This window comes from Vanessa cardui, chromosome 29 (genome assembly GCF_905220365.1).
Source record: "Vanessa cardui chromosome 29, ilVanCard2.1, whole genome shotgun sequence".
NCBI classification, from domain to species: domain Eukaryota; kingdom Metazoa; phylum Arthropoda; class Insecta; order Lepidoptera; family Nymphalidae; genus Vanessa; species Vanessa cardui.
This window is the reverse complement of record NC_061151.1, coordinates 3826017-3843708: the sequence shown is the minus strand read 5'-3', so window position 1 is coordinate 3843708 and position 17692 is coordinate 3826017. Positions and strand designations below refer to the sequence as shown.

The window sequence follows — 17692 nt, the reverse complement described above, 5'->3', positions numbered from 1 at the left end:
TTTCCCATTCAATTTTTTAAACAAATTCTAATAGGAAAATATTGTTTAATTTAATATTAATTAAATTAAATTGATCAATGCTGTTATGATGTTATTCGAAGTCAGAGTCCAAAGTCAGAATTCAAAGTTTAGCGAACTCAAGGCGTAAACCTAAGGCTGTTGACAGACGAGGCCTTGAAGGATTCGCCGCTGATTACAGACATCTTTTGCCATACTCATTTGGACTCCCCTTTATCCAAAAGATTAGAAAGAAAGGTAAATAATCCTGCTTGACCTTGAATTGTCACGTCACTGTTCATTCTGCATGTTATCTTTAAAAATCAATATACATATATAAAACTCTTCCGTTACTGAGTGACTGACAGACAACGTATAGCCTTAACCACTGGACCTAGTGACTTGAAATTTGGCACACGTATACCTTGAGTATCCTAGAGGTGCACTAACAAGGGTTTTTTCAAACTTTTCACGGAATTGGGAGTAAATGGGATTTATATTTTCAAACCAAAGTGGCTTTATCTCCGTAGCTATAATTATTAGGGGTAACTATAAAGTTCGATATGGACACTTCTAACATTATCAACATCTACCCTCAAACTTCAGACTCGTGAACAAGACATTCGTAGATAATGTCGAAATATCGAGCTCCACCGAATAAAAATAAAAAACATGGTAAATATCCCGCAATTAATAACTTTAGTAACGATTTCTATTATTGCTTACCAAATTTCGTCTTCTTTTTGTTTCCTTTTTGTTGTGCTTCTTTGTAGGTTCTACTTAATACACAATTCCAGATGGCCCAATGCCTAGAACGCGTGTATCTTAACAGATGATCGCGGTTTCAAACCCAGACAAGGACCATTGAATATTCATGTGCTTAATTTGTGTTTGTAATTCATCTCGTTGCCGGCGGTGACGGAAAAACTCGTGAAAAAACTGGCATGTTTCTAATTTCAAAGAAATTCTGTCACATGTGTATTCCACCAACCCGCATTGGAGCAGTGCGTAACTCAGCATTGGCAAATTTACAGGCTGTTGTTCTTTTACAAATTATTGTTTATCTTTGATTTTTATTCTTCTATACTTTTTATAATTGTTGTGTCGTAAATAAACATTGCTTTATTTCTGTCTCTCTTTCTTTCCTTCTTTCTCCACTTACCATAAAGACTGGTGCTGCAAGTAATATAAACCATTCCTTATATTTCACCAATGGATCACTGACCTTGAGAACTAAGATATGACCTTTAAGAAATTCGCAATTTGTTGCTTCACTTTAATGTTCCACGTGTTTCTGAACTGACTTATTTATATTTATGATTTCGTGCAAATCTACAATAGACTCGATCGAAACCTATCCTCAATTATAGATCGTTAAAAATGATGATATTTTAAGTCGACAACATATATCCGCGAAATTTATCTAATCAAGATATTTCCATATTCAATACATAAAATTCAATGACATGACAGCTCGACGGGCGGGCCATGTTTGATGTTTACGGATAATAATATAAAGTTTTGATAGTAACGTTAAAACCAATTTTATTTAGATCTATTTCTTTTATCCATACGAAGCCGGATTTCATCTAGTATTTTATAATATAAGACTCCTCAGACCTCAGAATTTATTCATCAGCGTTCTAAAAATATTTCAGCGTTTATTTTGAGAGAGTAAAATACGATGATCTATTAAAAGTTTCAAAAAAAAATAAACAGAAATAATTTTACATATATGTAGATAGTATGTCTTTACTAGCGATCCTACGATACTAAATATACTACAGAATGTCTTATAACAGTTTTTCAGTAATTAGACAATACAAACCGAAACTTGAGAAACTCAAATTATCCGTGTTTCTCTACTATATTGTGAATGTACTATATATATAAACCTTCCACATAAATCAATCAATCTATTAAAAAAATAAAATGTATTAAAAAATATTCGCTGTGTATTTTCACAGATCTCAGCATATATAGGGACACAATGGTAAGCGACGTTGTTTTGTACGAGGTAATGATGATTAACAGTTTGTAATTAGCCCATCATCTTCTTTAGAGGTTCCTAATGAATTCGGTGCTCATATAGCAGATTTTCATCCGTACATGTGTACGCGCTGAAAGCGAAGCGATAATTATTAAATATAAATAATTAAAAGCGAAATAAAATGGCGCATTTATAAGTTACTAGGAGCTCGGCTTCGAACGGTTGGACAGGATTTTCTTTAAATATTTTTACATTATTTCTTGTTGCCTTTTTCCGACATATTTCACAATTGTCGTTCCATTTCAACTTATTTACACAAAAACCTTAATAATATACCAAAACCTTCCTCATGAATGCTTCTATCGACGAGTCTGGGGGCGATTTTTTTTGTGACTTTTTTTATAAATAATAAAATTTATTTTTAAATATGTATAAGCTTTATGTAATCTCAAGGTTTAAGAATAGCAGAACCATGTCGTCAAGTTCAGAGATCATGAGCAAGTTAATTATACTTACTTAAATAATTTTATTACACTTTAGTTAACCATAAAACGGCCATAAAATAACGTGAATGGATTATAAACGAATATATTTTCTAACAGTTAAATTATATACATCAATTTGATCGTTACGTTGATCTAAAAGCTATTTTACAAGGATGGGATTGGTCAATGAGCCACCTGATATTTATTTATTTATTTTATGATATATGTTGGTGGACGAGCATATGGGCCCCTGATGGTAAGTGACTATCACCACCCCAAAACAGTAGTGTTGTAAACAATATTAACCCTTCCTCACATCAACAATGCGCCATCAACCTTGGGAACTAAGATGTTATTTTCCTTGTGCCTGTAACACTATAATACTGAGTACTGTTATATGGTGTTAGAATATCTGATGAGTGGGTGGTAAAGTAAGCTCTACCAGCATATGATAGTGACCACTACCTATAAATATCAGTTTTTTTAGATATATAAAACCTTCTTTCATTTGCATCAACATCCTTGGGGATAACTTCTTTGTATAAAGTAATAGTTAGATTCGCTGTTTTCTGCTACCCCCAAAGTCTTACTACGAATTAAAGGACATCTTTATGAATTCGCTTTAGGCAATATTTCTTCAGTGCCAATGTCTATGTGGGTGTTGGTGACCTTTACCTTAGATGTTAAACGAATATCCATATATATATATTTAAAAAAAATGTAACACATATTGATTTTAATTTCACAACCTCCGTGGTCAAATATTGTATACACCACTTTTCATAGGTACGCCACTCCTACATGGTGGTAGGGCTTTAACAGTAATGGCAAATTACAGTACTCAGTATTGTTGTGTTCCGGTTTGAAGTGTGAGTTAGTCAGTGTAACTACAGGTACAAGGGACATAACATCTTAGTTCCAAAGGTTGGTGGCACATTGACGATGTAAGGAATAATTAATATTTCTGACAGCGTCATTGTCTATGGGTGATGGTGACCACTTACCATCAGGTGGCCCATATGCTCGTCCACCAAAGTATACCATAAAAAAAGATTACTTTGGTCCCAGGTTTAATTCCTGGCCGAGTCGATGTAGACAAAGTATATAAATATATAGTAAATGTACTACTTCTATGTTATCTTATATCTGGGTGTTTGTGGTACCGCCGTTACTTCCGATTTTCCATAAAATAGTGCTTCATCTACTAACATTGGATCAGAGTAATGTATGTGATTTTGTCCAATACTTATTATTATTATTATATATCTTTGTAAAGCGATTCTTCCCCGAATAGCACGTCGTATTTTTATAATATTTTAATGCGCTGTAATTAAAATACTTGCAACTTCACGGAAAAACATTATATGCGTTGTAAATGTGACAAACAATTTAGCACAATTATTAAATTATTATAAAATAATTGTTGTTATTACTGACGTAATTGTCTAACTGGAGGTCGAGGGGGTTGTTACGTAAAAAGATTAATTATTAATTTAATTATATGTTCAACTTCTTTGGTGTTTTTTTTTCTAACTTGGAATTAATTTTATGGTATAAGAGGTCGGAAGTTATTCCTAAATTATAGTCTTGGTTATTATGTATTATATTTGTAATGATTTATTATATAAATATAGGGTATAAGTAAGGGCTTTGGGAAAGATGAAAATGAAAGATGGGAAAGTTGTAGATGATAAAAAAGCTTGGAATTAATACCTGTTGACTTCAAGGCAGGATACATTACATACATGTATAAGTGTATTTAACTAATATGAGTGCATTTTTTACATGTTGAAAAGAGTAATTACTGATTTTCTTGCCGGTTCTTCTCGGTAGAATCTACTTTCCGAAACGGTGGTAGCTTCACTTATTGTTAAATGGCGATTCAAAAGTGCTTGCAAAAGCCCAGTTGAATAAAGTTTATTTTGATTTTGATGGATTGGGTACATTCATTTCTTTGAGACAACGCATCTGCAAGCTATCCGGTGTTTCAGATGTCCATGGATGTTGGTACCATTTGGTGTCACTTTTCATCAGCTGAACATCTTGTCCATTTGTCATTTACAGCATAAAAAAACACCCAAAAGAGATGAAGATAAGTACGACAGTAGAAGCTCCGTAGCACATTGAGCATATAACCCTAAGCTCATCAAAATCTTGTTTATAGGCAAAATTTCCTAGAAGTTCCATTTGTTTACAAATTTGTTCTTCCAAAATTAACAAACTGGAAGGTGCTTCAGTGAATTGCAGTGCCATCTGCATTTTCCTTTAACAACATGCTTACTTCCTCTTATTGGATGGGTTAACAAGATCTTTATGTGGGATCGTGGTACGTGACCATTTGCGAATTGATCTTGAATGCGTCATAATCGTAACGACTTCTGAGAAAAGTTTGGTAACTCTGTATCTTTTCATTTTCGTCTCAAATGGATTTTGTCTCAATTGTTTCCGATTATATTTCGTAAAAAAATAAACAAATTTTGATTTTTTTTGTCGATTGTCGTAGAACCGACAACCGTTGGGGAAAACGTGTTCTAGAGTGGAGACCGCGTCTCGGCAAACGTAGTGTAGGACGTTCTCAGTCACGGTGGAGTGACGATATACGCAAGGCGGCAGGCAGGAGCTGGATGCGAGTAGCCGGAGAAAGACCACAGTGGCGTGCTCTGTGAGAGGCCTATGTCCAGCAGTGGACAAAAACGGGCTGACGATGATGATGATTTTTTAAGAATACTAGCAATATCCTTTTTCTTAAAACGCGTTACGCGCTTCCCCCCACGTGATGGAAAGTGGGGGGCGGGGGGGGGGGGTGAACGCCGATTGCGACCAAGTAAGTCGAGTTTACCCACTAAAAAACCAGCGGTACCCTCTCTGTCTTTTGGCCACGGGATCGCTTACGCATGCTACCGTGACAAAATGTGGCCATGCTAATCTTCTCTGTACCGTTCCAATTTTAGTATATGTAATGCTGAAGCGAGTACATACTAGTAATATCCTAAATTAATTAAGAATTTACTAATATTCCTATATATATCTCCTTTTAAGCTTATCACATCTGTTTGGTGGGTTCTACAATAGCCCAAAGAATCAGAAGTGATCCTGCGTCTCTTACATTGGTAAGCAGCTCGTAAATCATTTCGCTATTGACGCTACAAATAATACGTAGTATTTTCAAGCTTGCTTTAAAAATCAAAGTATATTTTGATCGTCTTTTGATAAGATTAAATAAAATTAAAAGCGTGGAAGCTTTTTGTTTGTAAATTTTTGATGTTATCGAGATCTACAAAAAACCTAGTAATATTTAACGAAGTAAAAAACGCGTATTATTTAATTATTATATATTATTATGAGACCAAACTAACCTGTATATCGAGGAATGGAATGGTGTCGCGTTAATTTGTAAATTATGTAACAATATTTTTGGGTACCTCAGCTCACTCTGGAGGATAAAAGTCATGTATTGATTGTACACTATACTGCTGGGCGTAGCTTTTCTCCCCTTTTGAGAAGAAAACTTATTATACCATGTCGTGCGACGATTGTAGCTGAGATGGCCTAGTGGTTAGAACGCGTGCATCTTAACCAATAATTGCGCGTACAAACCCAGACAAGCACCACTGAATATTCATGTGCTCAATTTGTGTTTATAATTCCTCTCGTGCTGGGTGGTGAAGGAAAACATCATGAGGAAACCTGCATGTGTCTAATTTCATCGAAATTCTGCCACATGTACATTCCATCAATCCGCATTGGAACAGCGAGGCGGAATAATTATGTTCCCATCAGTGCGAAATTTACTCAATCCACAGGCCTGAAAGAGTTTGAAAGCGGACGTCAGACTGTCAGAGCCCTTTGTGAATCCTGAGACTGTGAATGTGACTTATCTCTCAAGTCTAGTTGGTACTTTTTAGCAGTCCACAGCTGAACTCCAGCATGACTACAACAGTATAAGGGTAAGGGTAGAGTTATGAGGGAACTGGGTATATTCAAATTTTCCTTTGATCGTACCATTAATTGACTGATACAATCATAATTTTTTCCTGTCGTCATCCTTCTGTATACTAGTCATTAAAGTCTGAATACATATTTATCAAGCTTAGCTACTTTATCTTGAAAACTTTCATGTGCTTATCACATTTGGATCATCCACATCATACATCCACATATCAGCCTGTACATTTCCCACTGCTGGGCTAAGGCCTTATCTCCCTTTGAGAAGGTTAGGAGCATATTTCACATTACCAGGGGGGTACGTAGCTCGTCAGGGCGTCACGATAAGTGATGATAAGATGCGTAAGCGATCCCGTGGCGTCCGCCGAAAGAGAGGGTACCGCTGGTTTTTTAGTGGGTAAACCCGGTGGACCTGGGCGCACTAGGCGTCTAGGAAACCGGGGAGTACCAACCCCCCACTTTCCATCACGTGGGGGAAGCGCGTAAAGCATTTTTCCAGTGATAAAAATAAAACAAAAAAAGGGGGTACGTAGCTACTAAATGAGCCGGAGAAGGCAGGGAGCCAGTCCACTTCCTCGCCATCAGATATTTATTTATTGGGTTTTCTAGCAATTTTTACATTTGTCATTTAAACATAAATATACAATTAGATGATATACATACAGAGTCGAGATGGCCCAGTGGTTAGAACGCGTGCATCTTAACCGATGATTGCGGGTTCAAACCCAGGCAAGCACCGCTGATTCATGTGCTTAATTTGTCTTTATAATTCATCTCGTGCTCAGCGGTGAAGGAAAACACCGTGAGGAAACCTGCATGTGACAATTTTCATAGAAATTCTGCCACATGTGTATTCCACCAACTCGCATTGGAACAGCGTGGTGGAATATGTTTTAAACCTTCTCCTCAAAGGGAGAGGAGGCCTATAGCCCAGCAGTGGGAATTTGCAGGTTGTTGATGTTGTTGTTGATATACATACGTAGATTATGTAAAATCATTTAAAAGCAAACACTACATGCTAATGAAACTATTAATTACTATTACTTACAACAACAAATATGAAAAGAAAAACAAAACAATACGAAGAACTTAAGATACATATGTTGGAATCTAATAAAGTAATCATTTGTAGCATGTTCTTCTGAAAAACCTACTAAGAAATATTCAAGTAAAGTGAATGGAATTTCCAATATGAATCACAGTATAAGTAAATAAATGCAAGACAAATAAATTCTGAATTATTTGTAGGTGTCTACGTAAATTTACAATAATCTTGTGTATTGCAAATTTCAATGGTTGGACGAGTTAAGATAAAATAATTTTAGATTTATGAATTCTATGCGATTTACTAACAGCTTAATGTAAGATATATTTGTAATTAACTATTGCAACTAAACTTATATGCATTTCATTTTATTTCCGAAGATGCGATATTTACTTCGCCGACCCAACAACAAGCAACAATAACAACAACTGGGCTAACGCCTCCTCTCCCTTTTGAGGAGAAGGTTTGGAACATATTCCACAACGCTGTTCCAATGCAGATTGGTGGAATACACATGTGGCAGAATTTCTATGAAATTAGACACATGCAGTTTTCGTCACGATGTTTTCCTTCACCGTCGAGCACGAGATGAATTATAAACACAAATTAAGCACAAAACTATTCAGTAATGCTTCCTTGGGTTTGAACCCGCAATCATCGGTTAGGATGCACGTGTTCCAACCACTGGACCATCTCGAGTCACTGCAGTCGATACCCAAAACGCAATTTTTAGCCAATCACAGTCAAGGCCGAACTTTTGTTATATTTATATGAAGACCTCCGTGGTCGAGTGGTGTGTACTCCGGTTTTCAAGGGTACGCCACTCCGAGGTCCCGGGTTCGATTCCCGGCCGAGTCGATATAGATAATCTTTTGTTTTCTCTTCCATAACTCATGTGCTTTAGCTACTTACATTGGGATCAGAGTAATGTATGTGATGTTGTCTCAAATTCGTATATTATATATTTATATTTATTTACTTCTCTGGCCATTAAAATGTACACTCTTGTACTTATCTAAGTAACTTACTTAAGAATACATTAACAATTTTTATACAAACAGACAAGAGACAATGATAATGTCGTTGGGAATATTACCTTTTAAAGGTAAAGCACCTCACGATCGAACAATAACAATATTAACGCTAATTTATTTTTAACTTACCTATGTACGTAAGCAAATGCACGACACATCAATTAAACATAAGTTAATATTGAATTAATATTACTATTATATTATTATATGCTAGCTGAGCCCGTGACTTTGTACGTGTTTGAATTTAACAAAAAAAAAATATTGTACCCTAAGTTACTCATTATATCAGTTATCTGCCAGTGAAAGTCCCATCAAAATCGGTCCAGCCGGAACAAACAGATAGATAGACAGACGGACAAAAATTGTAAAAAATGTTGTTTTGGTATATGAACCGTGTATACTTACATATTACTTGTGCATTGAGTAAATAAGAGCTATTTTAATATTACGAACAGACACTCCAATTTTATTATATTGTGTAGATATATTAAATAATTGATAACAAAATGCGTTAATGAATTTCTGCTTTGCGAATTTTATGACATTATAACATCACATACATTACTCTGATCCCATTGTAAGTAGCTAAAGCACTTGTGTTATGGAAAATCAGAAGTAACAACGGTACCACAAAAACGGTACCACCCGGACTTAAAACAACATAGAAAACTAATGAACTTCTACATAGAGTCATCCGAGAAATGAACCCGGGACTTCGGAATGGCGTACCAATAAAAACCGGTGTACACACTACTCGACCACGGAGGTCGTCAAAATACATCGTCAACGATACACCTGACTGTATTTCTTTGCTTCACGCCAAAATCCAATGAATTTGAAAGCAATCTGACAGCTCGCAATATGTGCGTCCGGAAAGTTGCACCATGTAATCTAAACTAATATTATAAATGCGAAAGTATAGTACGACACAACTTAGATGTCGCATCGGCAGAATTCGTAAAACCGATCACATACGAATTGAGTACGCTATCCCAAATTATCAATATTTATTTTTCGTGCGAATATGATCTTTGCACAAACGTAATAACTTGTAATATCATAATGACCTAATCTTCACTTTGACGCGTGGATTGCATGCACTTGCTTTTTCTGACGCGTGAATCTATAGTAACGAATAGCGTCGAATTGCGCGATAGGGAGCTATTTCTATTGGTTGTGTAAATCGGCAGTAATTGATTTTAATTTCATTCCATTGCATTTTCCGATGCTACATCCGTTGAACGGTAGGTATTTGATGAAATTTACTTGGTGGTAGCGCTTTGTGCAATCCCGTCTATATGGCATAGGCTGGCGGACGAGCATATGGGCCACCTGATGGTAAGTGGTCACCATCACCCATAGATAATGACGCTGTAATAAATATTAACTATTTCTTACATCGTCAATGTGCCACCAACCTTGGGAACTAAGATATTATGTCCCCTGTGCCTGTAGTTACACTGGCTCACTCACCCTTCAAACCGGAACACAACAATACTGTGTACTGTTATTTGGTGGTAGAATAACTGATGAGTGGGGGTACCCAGACGGCCACTACTACTAAAACAAATACAATGTATACAAAAACCTTCCTATCCAATCAAACTATCTATTAAAAAAACCCGCATCAAAACCGTTATGTTATTTTAAAGATACATACATATGAACAGAAAGCGGTAAGCGGATCTATAATAGACTTTTTAGTGTTATGGATTATATTTAAAACAATTTTACCAATTATGAGCTTGTAAGTGTATCATCGAATGCCTAGGATGACCGGACTATTAATTGGACACGCTTGGCCATTGGAGTAGTGGTGCAAAAAGATTCATCAAATGTATAACACCTCGCCTCATTGCCTCCACTGGTGACACGAGGGCTGGTTCGTTTGCCCAGAGGATCAGAATCAGATCAACGGGGAAACGCTGCAAGCATTCTTGCCACTATTCCACGCGGTCAAGATTTATACAGTAATTAGTTTTATTTCATATTTGTATATATTAAGCATTGATTGTTATTAATTCTTATGTTACTAAATTATATATAGTATTAATATATAAATATAAAATCATATTTTTATATATCAAGCTAGTAGATTTTGAATTTTTAAATTCGCGATGTAAATTTAATAATAACTCATATTAATTATTTAATTTAATGAACCTGTGCACCTCATAACAACTTCTAGTAAATAATTTATAAATTTAATCTCGATTGCATGATTTTTAGCTTATAATATTTTTAATTTATACTAATTAGTAAATTAGGTTGTTTATCGCCTGTTTAGTGTAGTGGCTGGCTTTAAAACTGGATCCAGAGTCTCTGGGTTCAAAGCAGGTCAATAAAACCGTATTGATTTTTTATCTGTCGAGAAATTCTGATTAATTGTGCACTCTACCCATAGATACATACTTTTTGGTTTTATCTGTATATTTCGAAGCAACAAATACTTGGGTGTAAGTGACTGTGTGATTTGGAATGCAGTATTTATTTATTTGATCAAAAAACGTCGCTTAAAGAGAGACTATAGGCACCGTGCAGAAACAATAGGGGGCGTTATAATCCCAACACTAGAGACACCGTGCGAGTGAAAACAGAAACTTCCCAGGTACATTAGTGCAGACTGGCAGCTGTCAAGTCTGTAAATATGATTTTACAATGATTAAAATTATAAAATATGGTTTTTTACCAATAAACAACGATCGGCAGCAGGGTCAAAATGTATCAAAAGCAAAAAGCTATTCGAGTCAGGACATGTTTTCGATGTCACAGAAACATTTGGCAAAGAACAATATTAACTGGAAAAATTGTTGCTCAGACAAAAATTTCAAATTTATATGATGTTAAGATATAGACCGGGAGATGATAATGACAAAATATTTGGTCATTTGTACCAGTATGGCGGTTCTTCAGGGGTCTAAGACATAAAATCATTTGTTACAGTATGGCCCCATCGTATTCGGTTCATTTGGATAAAATTTAACCTAGAAAAGTTAATCCCATACTATAACTAGGTATATTATACGACAAAACATCTGCTTATAAGGCAAGATTGCCGCCACCTAGGTGTTTGTAACTTTGTATTTATATTCGCTAAGCCTCAACTTACAGGAAAAATTAGTGCCATACTGGTACAAATCGTTCGATTTACGAATAAAATCTTAGGATTTTGAAAAAATATTGTTGACATCCGCCGCCTGCCACAGGTATGGCATTATCAGACTTCTATTTATGACCATACAGGGAACACTTAAAAAAAGTTTCAGGGAGGTACAAATCGTTTGGCGATAAAAAAAAAATTACTCCTTTGCAGTGGTATGGCGGCCATTGGGAACAGTTGGAAAAGTATGGCAAGGTGATTTTCGTGAATGGCTACTCGACGACAATTAGCTATGCAAAAATTAACCTGGTACAAGTGGTTGAATTGTTTTATTAAAATTAACGTATTCGCGTCGGTATGGCGGGCTGTAAGTCACACCCGAGAAGTATGGCATTACGCTACCGCCTACTTCGTTTTTTTCGACTATCTGAAAATACAATCATTTTTGTGGAACAAATCGTTCGACACTGGTTATTTTTCCGACGCGTTCGATTAACGCCCACGCGAGTGGGCCGCCGGTGCGAGCGCTACGACCATCATTTTCCTTTTTGCCTTTACGTGATTAGACCCCTGAAGAACCGCCATACTGGTACAAATGACCAAATATTTTGTCATTATCATCTCCCGGTCTAATAACAGTAAGTACTTTTTAAAATTAATTGGTAATACCATATCGTTTGAAAACCATTATTTTTATTTTATCCCTCTTTTTTCAGCTTAATTGCAATACATATTGCAATAACAAATAATTGAAACATCAAAGTTGCAATTTGTCAATGCAAGGAAGGTCTATCAGGACAATGTAAGCACGTCTGTGCCTTAGTCTATTACGTGAATTCTGCAGAAGGTGCAGAATCGAAAACTAATAACGCACAAGAATGGTTCAAACCGTACGACAATTACTTGGTTATGATAAAGGAGTGACAGTAAAATTTTACACCCTTAAAGTTGTTTTTCGATGTTTTACAGCATCCAGAACTATTTTAATTAACACGAAAATTCAGAATTTTTTTTCGTGGTTTGACAGTAGAATTTCTGACATTGAGGATAAAAGTTTTGAATATGAGTCACGAGATAGCAGAGTCATCGCTACGCACGGTGCCTATACAGAACATGACAATATTAACTTAAAAGTGAAAAAGTTACAGCCTGTAAATTACCCACTGCTGGGCTAAGGCCTCCTCTTCCATTAAGGAGAGGGTTTGGAACATATTCCACCACGCTGTTCCAATGCGGGTTGGTGGAATGCACATGTGGCAGAATTTCGATGAAATTAGACACATGCAGGTTTCCTCACGATGTTTTCCTTCACCGCCGAGCACGAGATGAATTATAAACACAAATCTATTTTTCAACCGACTTCAAAAAGGAGGAGGTTATCAATTCGTCTGTATTTATTTTTTTTTATACCTATAATTAATTCCTTTATGTTCGCCATTCTTATGTAAATTTATTTTTCATTGCATATTGTTTTTAGGTTTTAGTAAACTTGAACGTATCTACTCCGCAATATAACTGATAGTTAGGTGTGAACGGGCATATGGGCCACCTTATAGAAAGAGGTCACCACCACCCATAGACAATGTCGTTGTAAGTAATATTAACCATTCCTTACATCGCCAATGTGCCACCAGCCTTGGGAACTAAGATGTTATGTCCCTTGTGCCTGTAGTTACTACTACTGGTTCATTCACCTTTCAAACCGGAACACAAGAATACTGAGTACTGTTGTTTAGCGGTAGAATATATGAAGAGTGGGTGGTACCTACCCAGGCAAGCTTGTACAAAACCCTACTACTAAGAAGGTGTTATAGTTTCTGAAATTTCATGATTAAATATTGAACGGTATTGTGCTTTTATACATATAGATTTACAGTTGCTAATATGTAAATATTAGCAAAAATGTTTAGTCATATAATATATTACAAGCAATTACAGTTAGTAATTAATAAACGTCAAATATATCGCATACCATATTTATATTTCACAATACCCTCATATAAATTGTTTATGCATAGGAAATATGTTTTATTTTGTGTATTTTTTATTCCTTTCCTGAAGATTCGTTCTTGCCTCAAATACTCTGCCTTCTGGGTTTTACAGAAGATTAGTTTTCTTGAGAATGTTCACTAGGATCAAAATCGGTCTTCTTTTAAATAAGTAATAAATAAATAAATATATAAATAAATATGAGACAACATCACATACATTACTTTGATCCCAATGTAAGTAACTAAAGCACTTGTGTTATGGAAAATCAGAAGTAACGACGGTACCACAAACACCCAGACCCAAGACAACATAGAAAACTAATGATAACCTACATTGACTCATCTGGGAATCGAACCCGGGACCTCGGAATGGCGTACCCATGAAAACCGGTGTACACACCACTCGACCACGGAGGTCGTCGTATTGCGTTTTGTTATAACAAGAATTTTAAAATAAAAAACCACTTTAACTCTTTGTATTTTGTTTGTAATTTATCATTTAATTATATTTATATTGAATAACAAAGAGTAGCTATCATAGAAAAATATATTAATTTACAATAGTATTATTTACAACATAGTATTCCCACGAAAAGAGATCGTATCTATTGAAAAATAATGAATTATTTTCGATGTAAAAATATCCGGTCGCATGTATAATTTATAAATATTAAATTATATAGATATTATATTGAGTGTGTACACAGGTTTTTATGGGTATGTTTAACCGAGGTCCCGGATTCGATTCCCGGTCGAGTCGATGATGAAAAAGTTCATTAGTTTTTAAGGGTCTTAGTTTTTAAGGTGTTTGTGGTACCGTGATTACTTCTGATTTTCCATAACACAAGTGCTTTAGGTACTTACATTGGAATCAGAGTAATGTATGTAATGTTGTCTAATATTTACATATATTTATCTGAGATTTAAAAAAAATAATTATATTATTATAAGGTAGTATTGATCTAATAAAAGTTAGCCTTATTATAGTTGATATAGCGACCAAACCTAAACCAACCAACTTCTAAACCAACTAAGATAAAAGGACTAGAAACTCGGTTCACCATAGAACAGAAAATACCTTAAACTTTGACTGTTTATGTGTCAAAGTTAGAATGCCTAGAAAGAAATAAGTATAGTACGACACAACTTAGATGTAGCATCAAAGCAACATAGATGTAGCATCACAAAACTCGTAAAACCGATCACATACGAATTAAGTACACTATCCCAAACTATCCATATGTATTTCGTATGTGAATATGATCTTTACACAAACGTAATAACTCGTAATATCATATGACATAATATATTCGGCAATTTGACACGTCGATTTACATGCACTTGCTTCTCAGGTTGAACTTTTTTTTTTTTTTATTTCTTTTTATAATAAAACATACACATTAATATATTTTACATGCCATTAAACTATTTTCTGGTTTGTATTGGCTAAGAAAAGTATTGATTAAAGTATAAGAACTGACGCGAGAATGGTTGTATAAATCGGCAGTAATCGATTTTATTGCGTTTGCCGATGCTAAATCTAAGTTGTGTCTAGCTAGGGTGCGTGTACAGTACGACACTGTACACGCACCCTAGTAAAGCAGGCGTGTGTAAAGCGTAGCTACCACGCACACCATGATAAAAGAGTTGATTAGTTTCTTTTTAACCCCCGACGCAAAAAGAGGGGTGTCATAAGTTTGACGTGTCTGTCTGCCTGTCTGTCTGTCTGTCTGTGTGTCTGTCTGTCTGTGGCATCATAGCTCCCAAACGAATGAACCGATTTCAATTTAGTTTTTTTTTTGTATTATAGATGTTTTACGGGCGAGTGTTCTTAGATATGTTTGATGAAAATCGGTTTAGCCGTTTAAAAGTTATGGGGGTTTAAATTGGGGAAGAAAAATCGAATGTCTGCAAATATGCTCAAGTGGGGTATCAAATGAAAGGTTATGACTTGTACATAACAAAAACATTACTAATTAAATAAAATTATTAGAATAAAAATAATAATTAAGGAACAAAAAATATTTATTAGTAAGTAAAATAAAAAAGAACAAGATTGACCTTAAAATGTAATCTTAACGTATATGTTTTCAACCGACTTCCAAAAAGGAGGAGGTTATCAATTCGTCTGTATTTTTTTTTTTATGTTTGTTACCTCATAACTTTTCACTGGGTGGACCGATTTTGATAATTTTTTTTTTGTTTGAAAGGTAGTACTTCCCGTGGGGTCCCATTTTTTTTTAATTTTTTTCCGATGATGGTATCCATATGAAAACGACATAAGTCTTAAATTTGCATTATGTATATGCGCGGCAAATAGGTGAATAACTGAAAATCACGTTAACCAAGTTTGATAATTCTTTTTTTATTATAAAATATATACTTCAAGGGTAATTTGGTGAAAGTTTGCTAAGGTTCTGAGCACAGGATCCATGACAAAGTAACGGAACGGAAGGGAACGGATCAATTCTGAGGAGCACGTTAGCGATACTCAGTCGAATCTTTTATTTATAGGTTATTTGGATATTTGAGTCACCTTCCGTAATGTGGTTATGTTTATGTAATGATCATAGTCGAATATTATAATCAACTAGCTACCGACCCCGGCTTCGCACGGGTGCAATACTGATACTAAATATACTACAGAATTTGTTTATTTACGACATCACATCACAAACTTCTAAAATTATCAGTGTTTCTTTACTATATTGTTCATGTATTATATACACAAACCTTCCCCTTGAATCACACTATCTTTTAAAAAAAACCGCATCAAAATCCGTTGCGTAGATTTAAAGATATAGGGACAGAGAAAGCGACTTTGTTTTATACTATGTAGTTATGAAACTCCTATACGGCTCGCAGTTAGGGTGCGATATGGGGCAGAATTTCTTACTATCTTTAATCAAATTTTGTGTATGTGATGTGATGTCATATGATGTCCGAAATATAGTTGGTCTTTTTCAAAGTTTTTTTGCTGAGTTCGATTACAGCTCTTTCGAGGGATCCTTGTAGTTTACGCCGCGTGACGTATTAAATCCGCATTTTCGAAAGTCTATTTTTGCTTTATTCGCAAGTTTCCTTTGAAATTGTCCTCGAAGTAGTTTCTGACTCATATAAACGGAACGCTTAATCTATCCATATTAAAAAAAAATAGTTAGTCAACATCAGCTTCACTTAAAATCAAAAAATAAATAAAAATTTTAACAAAAAGAAAAACCGACTTCAAACAAAACACTATTTTAAAACAAATGAATATGCACGAAAAAGTAATAAAAATAATTGCGTATTCAACATATTTTTTAGAGTCTTCCTAAGTAAAATGAAATGAAAAATATTAGACTACTTAAAAGTTGATTAACGATTATATCATGTAGTTATAATTATTGTTATATTTGGAGTCGGTGTCAGCCAATAAAACCCTACAGTATACCTATCAAAAAACAATACGAGAATACTTTAACAAACATGTTTTTTACAAATTACCTTTTATACAATAATATACTGGATCAATCAAGGGGCTCGTATCGCTTCTTTCTTTTGATTGTTGGGGCAAGGGCACCGTGGGTGACACCGGCTCCAAATATACCAATAACTATAACTACATTATATAATCGTTAATCGACTTTTAAGTAGTCTAATATTTTTCATTTCATTTAACTTAGGAAGACTCTAAAAAATATGTTGAATACGCAATTATTTTTATTAATTTTTCGTGCATATTCATTTGTTTTAAAATAGTGTTTTGTTTGAAGTCGGTTTTTCTTTTTGTTAAAATTTTTATAAATCGACAAGAACCTACGTATTTACAACTTAACCAGAGATATTATAAGGATGTTTACCTTTAAAAAGTATAAAATAAAAAATTAAATTAAAAATTTTAGAAAACCCCACCACAAAAAACATAAGCTACCTTTAAAAAGTAAAAAATAATAAAAGAAAATTAATCCTAAAGTACCTATATGTATAAGTATGTATTAATATTTTTAAAAAAAACTTCGCGTTGGGGGACCTCTCCTAATTAATTAGTGTCACATGCTTACCTATCTCATCTTTTATCTAACACTTATTATTATTTTGTACAATAGCGCTCGGTCCCCCAACG

At 34.8% G+C, this 17692-nt stretch overlaps 1 pseudogene; it reads right to left on the bottom strand.

Moving 5' to 3' along the window:
- Positions 1 to 5386: 5386 nt before the first annotated feature.
- On the bottom strand, positions 5387 to 5447 carry LOC124542050 (annotated as a pseudogene).
- Positions 5448 to 17692: the final 12245 nt, after the last annotated feature.